Source organism: Salmo salar, chromosome ssa14 (genome assembly GCF_905237065.1).
Source record: "Salmo salar chromosome ssa14, Ssal_v3.1, whole genome shotgun sequence".
In the NCBI taxonomy this organism is placed as follows: Eukaryota; Metazoa; Chordata; class Actinopteri; order Salmoniformes; family Salmonidae; genus Salmo; species Salmo salar.
In genome coordinates this window covers 84,628,361-84,640,471 of record NC_059455.1, presented here as the reverse complement: position 1 = coordinate 84,640,471, position 12,111 = coordinate 84,628,361, and the positions used below count along the sequence as shown (strand labels likewise).

Genomic DNA, 12,111 nt, shown 5'->3' with positions numbered 1-12,111 from the left:
CTGTACCTCCAGAGAGAATCACACCAGTAAAACCCCTGTACCTCCAGAGAATCACACCAGTAAAACCCCTGTACCTCCAGAGAGAATCACACCAGTAAAACCCCTGTACCTCCGAGAGAATCACACCAGTAAAACCCCTGTACCTCCAGAGAGAATCACACCAGTAAAACCCCTGTACCTCCAGAGAGAATCACACCAGTAAAACCCCTGTACCTCCAGAGAGAATCACACCAGTAAAACCCCTGTACCTCCAGAGAGAATCACACCAGTAAAACCCCTGTACCTCCAGAGAGAATCACACCAGTAAAACCCCTGTACCTCCAGAGAGAATCACACCAGTAAAACCCCTGTACCTCCAGAGAGAATCACACCAGTAAAACCCCTGTACCTCCAGAGAGAATCACACCAGTAAAACCCCTGTACCTCCAGAGAGAATCACACCAGTAAAACCCCTGTACCTCCAGAGAGAATCACACCAGTAAAACCCCTGTACCTCCAGAGAGAATCACACCAGTAAAACCCCTGTACCTCCAGAGAGAATCACACCAGTAAAACCCCTGTACCTCCAGAGAGAATCACACCAGTAAAACCCCTGTACCTCCAGAGAGAATCACACCAGTAAAACCCCTGTACCTCCAGAGAGAATCACACCAGTAAAACCCCTGTACCTCCAGAGAGAATCACACCAGTAAAACCCCTGTACCTCCAGAGAGAATCACACCAGTAAAACCCCTGTACCTCCAGAGAGAATCACACCAGTAAAACCCCTGTACCTCCAGAGAGAATCACACCAGTAAAACCCCTGTACCTCCAGAGAGAATCACACCAGTAAAACCCCTGTACCTCCAGAGAGAATCACACCAGTAAAACCCCTGTACCTCCAGAGAGAATCACACCAGTAAAACCCCTGTACCTCCAGAGAATCACACCAGTAAAACCCCTGTACCTCCAGAGAGAATCACACCAGTAAAACCCCTGTACCTCCAGAGAGAATCACACCAGTAAAACCCCTGTACCTCCAGAGAGAATCACACCAGTAAAACCCCTGTACCTCCAGAGAGAATCACACCAGTAAAACCCCTGTACCTCCAGAGAGAATCACACCAGTAAAACCCCTGTACCTCCAGAGAGAATCACACCAGTAAAACCCCTGTACCTCCAGAGAGAATCACACCAGTAAAACCCCTGTACCTCCAGAGAGAATCACACCAGTAAAACCCCTGTACCTCCAGAGAGAATCACACCAGTAAAACCCCTGTACCTCCAGAGAGAATCACACCAGTAAAACCCCTGTACCTCCAGAGAGAATCACACCAGTAAAACCCCTGTACCTCCAGAGAATCACACCAGTAAAACCCCTGTACCTCCAGAGAGAATCACACCAGTAAAACCCCTGTACCTCCAGAGAATCACACCAGTAAAACCCCTGTACCTCCAGAGAGAATCACACCAGTAAAACCCCTGTACCTCCAGAGAGAATCACACCAGTAAAACCCCTGTACCTCCAGAGAGAATCACACCAGTAAAACCCCTGTACCTCCAGAGAATCACACCAGTAAAACCCCTGTACCTCCAGAGAGAATCACACCAGTAAAACCCCTGTACCTCCAGAGAGAATCACACCAGTAAAACCCCTGTACCTCCAGAGAGAATCACACCAGTAAAACCCCTGTACCTCCAGAGAGAATCACACCAGTAAAACCCCTGTACCTCCAGAGAGAATCACACCAGTAAAACCCCTGTACCTCCAGAGAGAATCACACCAGTAAAACCCCTGTACCTCCAGAGAGAATCACACCAGTAAAACCCCTGTACCTCCAGAGAGAATCACACCAGTAAAACCCCTGTACCTCCAGAGAGAATCACACCAGTAAAACCCCTGTACCTCCAGAGAGAATCACACCAGTAAAACCCCTGTACCTCCAGAGAGAATCACACCAGTAAAACCCCTGTACCTCCAGAGAGAATCACACCAGTAAAACCCCTGTACCTCCAGAGAGAATCACACCAGTAAAACCCCTGTACCTCCAGAGAATCACACCAGTAAAACCCCTGTACCTCCAGAGAGAATCACACCAGTAAAACCCCTGTACCTCCAGAGAATCACACCAGTAAAACCCCTGTACCTCCAGAGAGAATCACACCAGTAAAACCCCTGTACCTCCAGAGAATCACACCAGTAAAACCCCTGTACCTCCAGAGAGAATCACACCAGTAAAACCCCTGTACCTCCAGAGAGAATCACACCAGTAAAACCCCTGTACCTCCAGAGAGAATCACACCAGTAAAACCCCTGTACCTCCAGAGAGAATCACACCAGTAAAACCCCTGTACCTCCAGAGAGAATCACACCAGTAAAACCCCTGTACCTCCAGAGAGAATCACACCAGTAAAACCCCTGTACCTCCAAGAGAATCACACCAGTAAAACCCCTGTACCTCCAGAGAGAATCACACCAGTAAAACCCCTGTACCTCCAGAGAGAATCACACCAGTAAAACCCCTGTACCTCCGAGAGAATCACACCAGTAAAACCCCTGTACCTCCAGAGAGAATCACACCAGTAAAACCCCTGTACCTCCAGAGAGAATCACACCAGTAAAACCCCTGTACCTCCAGAGAATCACACCAGTAAAACCCCTGTACCTCCAGAGAGAATCACACCAGTAAAACCCCTGTACCTCCAGAGAGAATCACACCAGTAAAACCCCTGTACCTCCAGAGAGAATCACACCAGTAAAACCCCTGTACCTCCAGAGAGAATCACACCAGTAAAACCCCTGTACCTCCAGAGAGAATCACACCAGTAAAACCCCTGTACCTCCAGAGAATCACACCAGTAAAACCCCTGTACCTCCAGAGAGAATCACACCAGTAAAACCCCTGTACCTCCAGAGAATCACACCAGTAAAACCCCTGTACCTCCAGAGAGAATCACACCAGTAAAACCCCTGTACCTCCAGAGAGAATCACACCAGTAAAACCCCTGTACCTCCAGAGAGAATCACACCAGTAAAACCCCTGTACCTCCAGAGAGAATCACACCAGTAAAACCCCTGTACCTCCAGAGAGAATCACACCAGTAAAACCCCTGTACCTCCAGAGAGAATCACACCAGTAAAACCCCTGTACCTCCAGAGAATCACACCAGTAAAACCCCTGTACCTCCAGAGAGAATCACACCAGTAAAACCCCTGTACCTCCAGAGAATCACACCAGTAAAACCCCTGTACCTCCAGAGAGAATCACACCAGTAAAACCCCTGTACCTCCAGAGAATCACACCAGTAAAACCCCTGTACCTCCAGAGAGAATCACACCAGTAAAACCCCTGTACCTCCAGAGAATCACACCAGTAAAACCCCTGTACCTCCAGAGAGAATCACACCAGTAAAACCCCTGTACCTCCAGAGAATCACACCAGTAAAACCCCTGTACCTCCGAGAGAATCACACCAGTAAAACCCCTGTACCTCCAGAGAGAATCACACCAGTAAAACCCCTGTACCTCCAGAGAGAATCACACCAGTAAAACCCCTGTACCTCCAGAGAGAATCACACCAGTAAAACCCCTGTACCCCCAGAGAGAATCACACCAGTAAAACCCCTGTACCCCCAGAGAGAATCACACCAGTAAAACCCCTGTACCTCCAGAGAGAATCACACCAGTAAAACCCCTGTACCTCCAGAGAGAATCACACCAGTAAAACCCCTGTACCTCCAGAGAGAATCACACCAGTAAAACCCCTGTACCTCCAGAGAGAATCACACCAGTAAAACCCCTGTACCTCCAGAGAGAATCACACCAGTAAAACCCCTGTACCTCCAGAGAATCACACCAGTAAAACCCCTGTACCTCCAGAGAGAATCACACCAGTAAAACCCCTGTACCTCCAGAGAATCACACCAGTAAAACCCCTGTACCTCCAGAGAGAATCACACCAGTAAAACCCCTGTACCTCCAGAGAGAATCACACCAGTAAAACCCCTGTACCTCCAGAGAATCACACCAGTAAAACCCCTGTACCTCCAGAGAGAATCACACCAGTAAAACCCCTGTACCTCCAGAGAATCACACCAGTAAAACCCCTGTACCTCCAGAGAATCACACCAGTAAAACCCCTGTACCTCCAGAGAGAATCACACCAGTAAAACCCCTGTACCTCCAGAGAATCACACCAGTAAAACCCCTGTACCTCCAGAGAGAATCACACCAGTAAAACCCCTGTACCTCCAGAGAGAATCACACCAGTAAAACCCCTGTACCCCCAGAGAGAATCACACCAGTAAAACCCCTGTACCTCCAGAGAATCACACCAGTAAAACCCCTGTACCTCCAGAGAGAATCACACCAGTAAAACCCCTGTACCCCCAGAGAGAATCACACCAGTAAAACCCCTGTACCTCCAGAGAGAATCACACCAGTAAAACCCCTGTACCTCCAGAGAATCACACCAGTAAAACCCCTGTACCTCCAGAGAGAATCACACCAGTAAAACCCTGTACCTCCAGAGAATCACACCAGTAAAACCCCTGTACCTCCAGAGAGAATCACACCAGTAAAACCGCTGTACCTCCAGAGAATCACACCAGTAAAACCCCTGTACCTCCAGAGAGAATCACACCAGTAAAACCCCTGTACCCCCTTTGAGAATCACACCAGTAAAACCCCTGTACCCCCAGAGAGAATCACACCAGTAAAACCCCTGTACACCCAGAGAGAATCACACCAGTAAAACCCCTGTACCTCCAGAGAATCACACCAGTAAAAGCCCTGTACCTCCAGAGAGAATCACACCAGTAAAACCCCTGTACCCCCAGAGAGAATCACACCAGTAAAACCCCTGTACCTCCAGAGAGAATCACACCAGTAAAACCCCTGTACCTCCAGAGAGAATCACACCAGTAAAACCCCTGTACCTCCAGAGAGAATCACACCAGTAAAACCCCTGTACCTCCAGAGAATCACACCAGTAAAACCCCTGTACCTCCAGAGAGAATCACACCAGTAAAACCCCTGTACCTCCAGAGAATCACACCAGTAAAACCCCTGTACCTCCAGAGAGAATCACACCAGTAAAACCCTGTACCTCCAGAGAATCACACCAGTAAAACCCCTGTACCTCCAGAGAGAATCACACCAGTAAAACCCCTGTACCTCCAGAGAGAATCACACCAGTAAAACCCCTGTACCTCCAGAGAGAATCACACCAGTAAAACCCCTGTACCTCCAGAGAGAATCACACCAGTAAACCCCTGTACCTCCAGAGAATCACACCAGTAAAACCCCTGTACCTTCAGAGAGAATCACACCAGTAAAACCCCTGTACCCCCAGAGAGAATCACACCAGTAAAACCCCTGTACCTCCAGAGAATCACACCAGTAAAACCCCTGTACCTCCAGAGAATCACACCAGTAAAACCCCTGTACCTCCACAGAGAATCACACCAGTAAAACCCCTGTACCTCCAGAGAGAATCACACCAGTAAAACCCCTGTACCCCCTTTGAGAATCACACCAGTAAAACCCCTGTACCTCCAGAGAGAATCACACCAGTAAAACCCCTGTACCCCCAGAGAGAATCACACCAGTAAAACCCCTGTACCTCCAGAGAATCACACCAGTAAAACCCCTGTACCTCCAGAGAGAATCACACCAGTAAAACCCGTGTACCCCCAGAGAGAATCACACCAGTAAAACCCCTGTACCTCCAGAGAGAATCACACCAGTAAAACCCCTGTACCTCCAGAGAGAATCACACAAGGTAAAACCCCTGTACCTCCAGAGAGAATCACACCAGTAAAACCCCTGTACCTCCAGAGAGAATCACACCAGTAAAACCCCTGTACCTCCAGAGAGAATCACACAAGGTAAAACCCCTGTACCTCCAGAGAATCACACCAGTAAAACCCCTGTACCTCCAGAGAATCACACCAGTAAAACCCCTGTACCTCCAGAGAGAATCACACCAGTAAAACCCCTGTACCTCCAGAGAATCACACCAGTAAAACCCCTGTACCTCCAGAGAGAATCACACCAGTAAAATCCCTGTACCTCCAGAGAGAATCACACCAGTAAAACCCCTGTACCTCCAGAGAATCACACCAGTAAAACCCCTGTACCTCCAGAGAGAATCACACCAGTAAAACCGCTGTACCTCCAGAGAATCACACCAGTAAAACCCCTGTACCTCCAGAGAGAATCACACCAGTAAAACCCCTGTACCTCCAGAGAGAATCACACCAGTAAAACCCCTGTACCTCCAGAGAGAATCACACCAGTAAAACCCCTGTACCTCCAGAGAATCACACCAGTAAAACCCCTCTACCTCCAGAGAGAATCACACCAGTAAACCCCTGTACCTCCAGAGAGAATCACACCAGTAAAACCCCTGTACCTCCAGAGAATCACACCAGTAAAACCCCTGTACCTCCAGAGAGAATCACACCAGTAAAACCCCTGTACCTCCAGAGAATCACACCAGTAAAACCCCTGTACCTCCAGAGAATCACACCAGTAAAACCCCTGTACCTCCAGAGAGAATCACACCAGTAAAACCGCTGTACCTCCAGAGAGAATCACACCAGTAAAACCCCTGTACCTCCAGAGAGAATCACACCAGTAAAACCCCTGTACCCCCTTTGAGAATCACACCAGTAAAACCCCTGTACCTCCAGAGAGAATCACACCAGTAAAACCCCTGTACCTCCAGAGAATCACACCAGTAAAACCCCTGTACCTCCAGAGAGAATCACACCAGTAAAACCCCTGTACCTCCAGAGAATCACACCAGTAAAACCCCTGTACCTCCAGAGAGAATCACACCAGTAACCAGACAGGTTCATGTAGCATCACACTGTCTTTGTATTTATCTGTAAGAATAACAGTGAGGAGCGTAGTGAACTGACCGAGGTAGTATTGGTGGACGCGCAATGGAGTGGACACCTCTCTGATCCATGGCTGAGCCAAACAGAAATACATCTACTACACATAAGACCTGACTACTCTGTGTGCCTGTGTGTGCGTGTGTGTGTGTGTGTGTATCTGGCGGAGGGATGGGGTTGAGGGGTAAGTTAGGGGTGTGAAAACGTTTATGCAGGGAGAGGTGGTTTTGGTGGGATGGAGGGGTGGGTTTTCTGGGATGGAGGGGTGGTTTTGGAGGGATGGTTCTAGTGGGATGGAGGGGTAGGTTTGGTGGGAAGGAGGGGTAGGTTTGGTGGGAAGGAGGGGTGGGTTTGGTGGGGTGGGTTTGGTGGGATGGAGGGGTGGGTTTGGTGGGAAGGAGGGGTGGGTTTGGGTGGGATGGAGGGGTGGTTTTGGTGGGGTGGGTTTGGTTTGGTGGAGGGGTGGGTTTGGTGGGATGGAGGGGTGGTTCTGGTGGGATGGAGGGGTGGGTTTGGTGGGATGGAGGGGTGGTTCTGGTGGGATGGAGGGGTGGTGGGGTGGGTTTGGTGGGATGGAGGGGTGGTTTTGGTGGGATAGAGGGGTGGGTTTTGGTGGGATGGAGGGGTGAGTTTTGGTGGGATGGAGGGGTGGTTAGGCTTTTGAAAAATAACAATTTTTCATAAAATTGTAGTTATCTTAGCTAGCTGAATTGTTTACCAGTTGCTAAGCAGTTGCTAGGGACTCTTTTGGAAGAAGCTAGCTAGCTAACGAAGAACAACAAAGAATATCTAGTTAACAGAAGAAAAGAAAGAGAAAATCAGGACAGAAGAAAAAGGATATCAAAGTGAAACAGTTCTCTAAAGACACAAGAGACAATAATACAAGAAACAACACTTCTGTAGCTTGTCAACTATGTGTCTGTCTATCCCTGTTCTCTCCTCTCTGTACAGGCCATACAAACGCTTCACACCGCGTGGCCGCTGCCACTCTAACCTGGTGGTCCCAGCGCGCACGACCCACGTGGAGTTCCAGGTCTCCGGCAGCCTCTGGAACTGCCGGTCTGCAGCCAACAAGGCTGAGTTCATCTCAGCCTATGCTACCCTCCAGTCCCTAGACTTCCTGGTGCTGACGGAAACATGGATTACCACAGATAACACTGCTACTCCTACTGCTCTCCTTCTTCGTCTGCCCACGTGTTCTCGCATACCCCTAGAACATCGAGCCAGCGGGGTGGTGGCACTGGAATCCTCATCTCTCCCAAGTGGACATTCTCTCTTTCTCCCCTGACCCATCTGTCTATCTCCTCATTTGAATTCCATGCTGTCACAGTTACCAGCCCTTTCAAGCTTAACATCCTTATCATTTATCGCCCTCCAGGTTCCCTTGGAGAGTTCATCAATGAGCTTGACGCCTTGATAAGTTCCTTTCCTGAGGATGGCTCACCTCTCACAGTTCTGGGTGACTTTAACCTCCCCACGTCTACCTTTGACTCATTCCTCTCTGCCTCCTTCTTTCCACTCCTCTCCTCTTTTGACCTCACCCTCTCACCTTCCCCCCTACTCACAAGGCAGGCAATACGCTTGACCTCATCTTTACTAGATGCTGTTCTTCCACTAATCTCATTGCAACTCCCCTCCAAATCTCCGACCACTACCTTGTATCCTTTTCCCTCTTGCTCTCATCCAACACTTCTCACTCTGCCCCTACTTGGATGGTATTGCGCCGTCCCAACCTTCGCTCTCTCTCTCCCGCTACTCTCTCCTCTTCCATCCTATCATCTCTTCCCTCTGCTCAAACCTTCTCCAACCTATCTCCTGATTCTGCCTCCTCAACCCTCCTCTCCTCCCTTTCTGCATCCTTTGATTTTCTCTGTCCCCTATCCTCCAGGCCGGCTCGGTCCTCCCCTCCTGCTCCGTGGCTCGACGACTCACTACGAGCTCACAGAACAGGGCTCCGGGCAGCCGAGCGGAAATGGAGGAAAACTCGCCTCCCTGCGGACCTGGCATCCTTTCACTCCATCCTCTCTACATTCTCCTCTTCTGTCTCTGCTGCTAAAGCCACTTTCTACCACTCTAAATTCCAAGCATCTGCCTCTAACCCTAGGAAGCTCTTTGCTACCTTCTCCTCCCTCCTGAATCCTCCTCCCCCCCTCCTCCCTCTCTGCGGATGACTTCGTCAACCATTTTGAAAAGAAGGTTGACGATATCCGATCCTCGTTTGCTAAGTCAAACGACACCGCTGGTCCTGCTCACACTGCCCTACCCTGTGCTTTGACCTATTTCTCCCCTCTCTCTCCAGATGAAATCTCGCGTCTTGTGACGGCCGGCCGCCCAACAACCTGCCCACTTGACCCTATCCCCTCGTCTCTTCTCCAGACCATTTCCGGAGACCTTCTCCCCTTCCTCACCTCGCTCATCAACTCATCCTTGACCGCTGGCTACGTCCCTTCCGTCTTCAAGAGAGCGAGAGTTGCACCCCTTCTGAAAAAACCTACACTCGATCCCTCCGATGTCAACAACTACAGACCAGTATCCCTTCTTTCTTTTCTCTCCAAAACTCTTGAACGTGCCGTCCTTGGCCAGCTCTCCTGCTATCTCTCTCAGAATGACCTTCTTGATCCTAATCAGTCAGGTTTCAAGACTGGGCATTCAACTGAGACTGCTCTTCTCTGTGTCACGGAGGCTCTCCGCACTGCTAAAGCTAACTCTCTCTCCTCTGCTCTCATCCTTCTAGACCTATCTGCTGCCTTTGATACTGTGAACCATCAGATCCTCCTCTCCACCCTCTCCGAGTTGGGCATCTCCGGCGTGGCCCACGCTTGGATTGCGTCCTACCTGACAGGTCGCTCCTACCAGGTGGCGTGGCGAGAATCTGTCTCCGCACCATGCGCTCTCACCACTGGTGTCCCCCAGGGCTCTGTTCTAGGCCCTCTCCTATTCTCGCTATACACCAAGTCACTTGGCTCTGTCATATCCTCACATGGTCTCTCCTATCATTGCTATGCAGACGACACACAATTAATCTTCTCCTTTCCCCCTTCTGATAACCAGGCGGCGAATCGCATCTCTGCATGTCTGTCAGACATATCAGTGTGGATGACGGATCACCAGCTCAAGCTGAACCTCGGCAAGACGGAGCTGCTCTTCCTCCCGGGGAAGGACTGCCCGTTCCATGATCTCGCCAGCACGGTTGACAACTCCCTTGTGTCCTCCTCCCAGAGTGCTAAGAACCTTGGCGTGATCCTGGACAACACCCTGTCGTTCTCCACTAACATCAAGGCGGTGACCCGATCCTGTAGGTTCATGCTCTACAACATTCGCAGAGTACGACCCTGCCTCACACAGGAAGCGGCGCAGGTCCTAATCCAGGCACTTGTCATCTCCCGTCTGGATTACTGCAACTCGCTGTTGGCTGGGCTCCCTGCCTGTGCCATTAAACCCCTACAACTCATCCAGAACGCCGCAGCCCGTCTGGTGTTCAACCTTCCCAAGTTCTCTCACGTCACCCCGCTCCTCCGCTCTCTCCACTGGCTTCCAGTTGAAGCTCGCATCCGCTACAAGACCATGGTGATTGCCTACGGAGCTGTGAAGGGAATGGCACCTCCATACCTTCAGGCTCTGATCAGGCCCTACACCCAAACAAGGGCACTGCGTTCATCCACCTCTGGCCTGCTGGCCCCCCTACCTCTGAGGAAGCACAGTTCCCGCTCAGCCCAGTCAAAACTGTTCGCTGCTCAGGCACCCCAATGGTGGAACAAGCTCCCTCACGACGCCAGGACAGCGGAGTCAATCACCACCTTCCGGAGACACCTGAAACCCCACCTCTTTAAGGAATACCTAGGATAGGATAAAGTAATCCTTCTAACCCCCCCCCTTAAAAGATTTAGATGCACTATTGTAAAGTGGTTGTTCCACTGGATATCATAACGTGAATACACCAATTTGTAAGTCGCTCTGGATAAGAGCGTCTGCTAAATGACTTAAATGTAATGTAAATGTGGTTTTGGTGGGATGGAGGGGTGGTTTTGGTGGGATGGAGGGGTGGTTTTGGTGGGATGGAGGGGTGGGTTTTGGTGGGATGGAGGGGTGGTTTTGGTGGGATGGAGGGGTGGGTTTTCTGGGATGGAGGGGTGGTTTTGGAGGGATGGTTCTAGTGGGATGGAGGGGTAGGTTTGGTGGGAAGGAGGGGTAGGTTTGGTGGGAAGGAGGGGTGGGTTTGGTGGGGTGGGTTTGGTGGGATGGAGGGGTGGGTTTGGTGGGAAGGAGGGGTGGGTTTGGGTGGGATGGAGGGGTGGTTTTGTGGGATGGAGGGGTGGTTTTGGTGGGGTGGGTTTGGTTTGGTTTGGTGGAGGGGTGGGTTTGGTGGGATGGAGGGGTGGTTCTGGTGGGATGGAGGGGTGGGTTTGGTGGGATGGAGGGGTGGTTCTGGTGGGATGGAGGGGTGGAGGGGTGGGTTTGGTGGGATGGAGGGGTGGTTTTGGTGGGATAGAGGGGTGGGTTTTGGTGGGATAAAGGGGTGGGTTTGGTGGGATGGAGGGGTGGGTTTGGTGGGATGGAGGGGTGGGTTTTGGTGGGATGGAGGGGTGGGTTTTGGTGGGATGGAGGGGTGGTTTTGGTGGGATGGAGGGGTGGTTTTGGTGGGATGGAGGGGTGGTTTTGGTGGGATGGAGGGGTGGTTTTGGTGGGATGGAGGGGTGGTTTTGGTGGGATGGAGGGGTGGGTTTGGAGGGATGGTTCTAGTGGGATGGAGGGGTAGGTTTGGTGGGAAGGAGTGGTAGGTTTGGTGGGAAGGAGGGGTGGGCTTGGTGGGGTGGGTTTGGTGGGATGGAGTGGTGGGTTTGGTGGGAAGGAGGGGTGGGTTTGGGTGGGATGGAGGGGTGGTTTTGTGGGATGGAGGGGTGGTTTTGGTGGGATGGAGGGGTGGTTTTGGTGGGATGGAGGGGTGGGTTTTGGTGGGATGGAGGGGTGGTTTTGGTGGGATGGAGGGGTGGTTTTGGTGGGATGGAAGGGTGGGTTTTGGTGGGATGGAGGGGTGGTTTTGGTGGGATGGAGGGGTGGTTCTGGTGGGATGGAGGGGTGGGTTTTGGTGGGATGGAGGGGTGGTTCTGGTGGGATGGATGTGTGGGTTTTGGTGGGATGGAGGGGTGGGTTTTGGTGGGATGGAGGGGTGGTTTTGGTGGGATGGAGGGGTGGGTTTGGTGGGATGGAGGGGTGGTTCTGGTGGGATGG

At 51.1% G+C, this 12,111-nt stretch overlaps 1 protein-coding gene across 5 annotated transcripts in view; it reads right to left on the bottom strand.

Moving 5' to 3' along the window:
* LOC106570463 (neurabin-1) overlaps positions 1–12,111 on the bottom strand; it is a 140,803-nt gene that overhangs the window by 13,038 nt on the left and 115,654 nt on the right. The window lies entirely within an intron of this gene.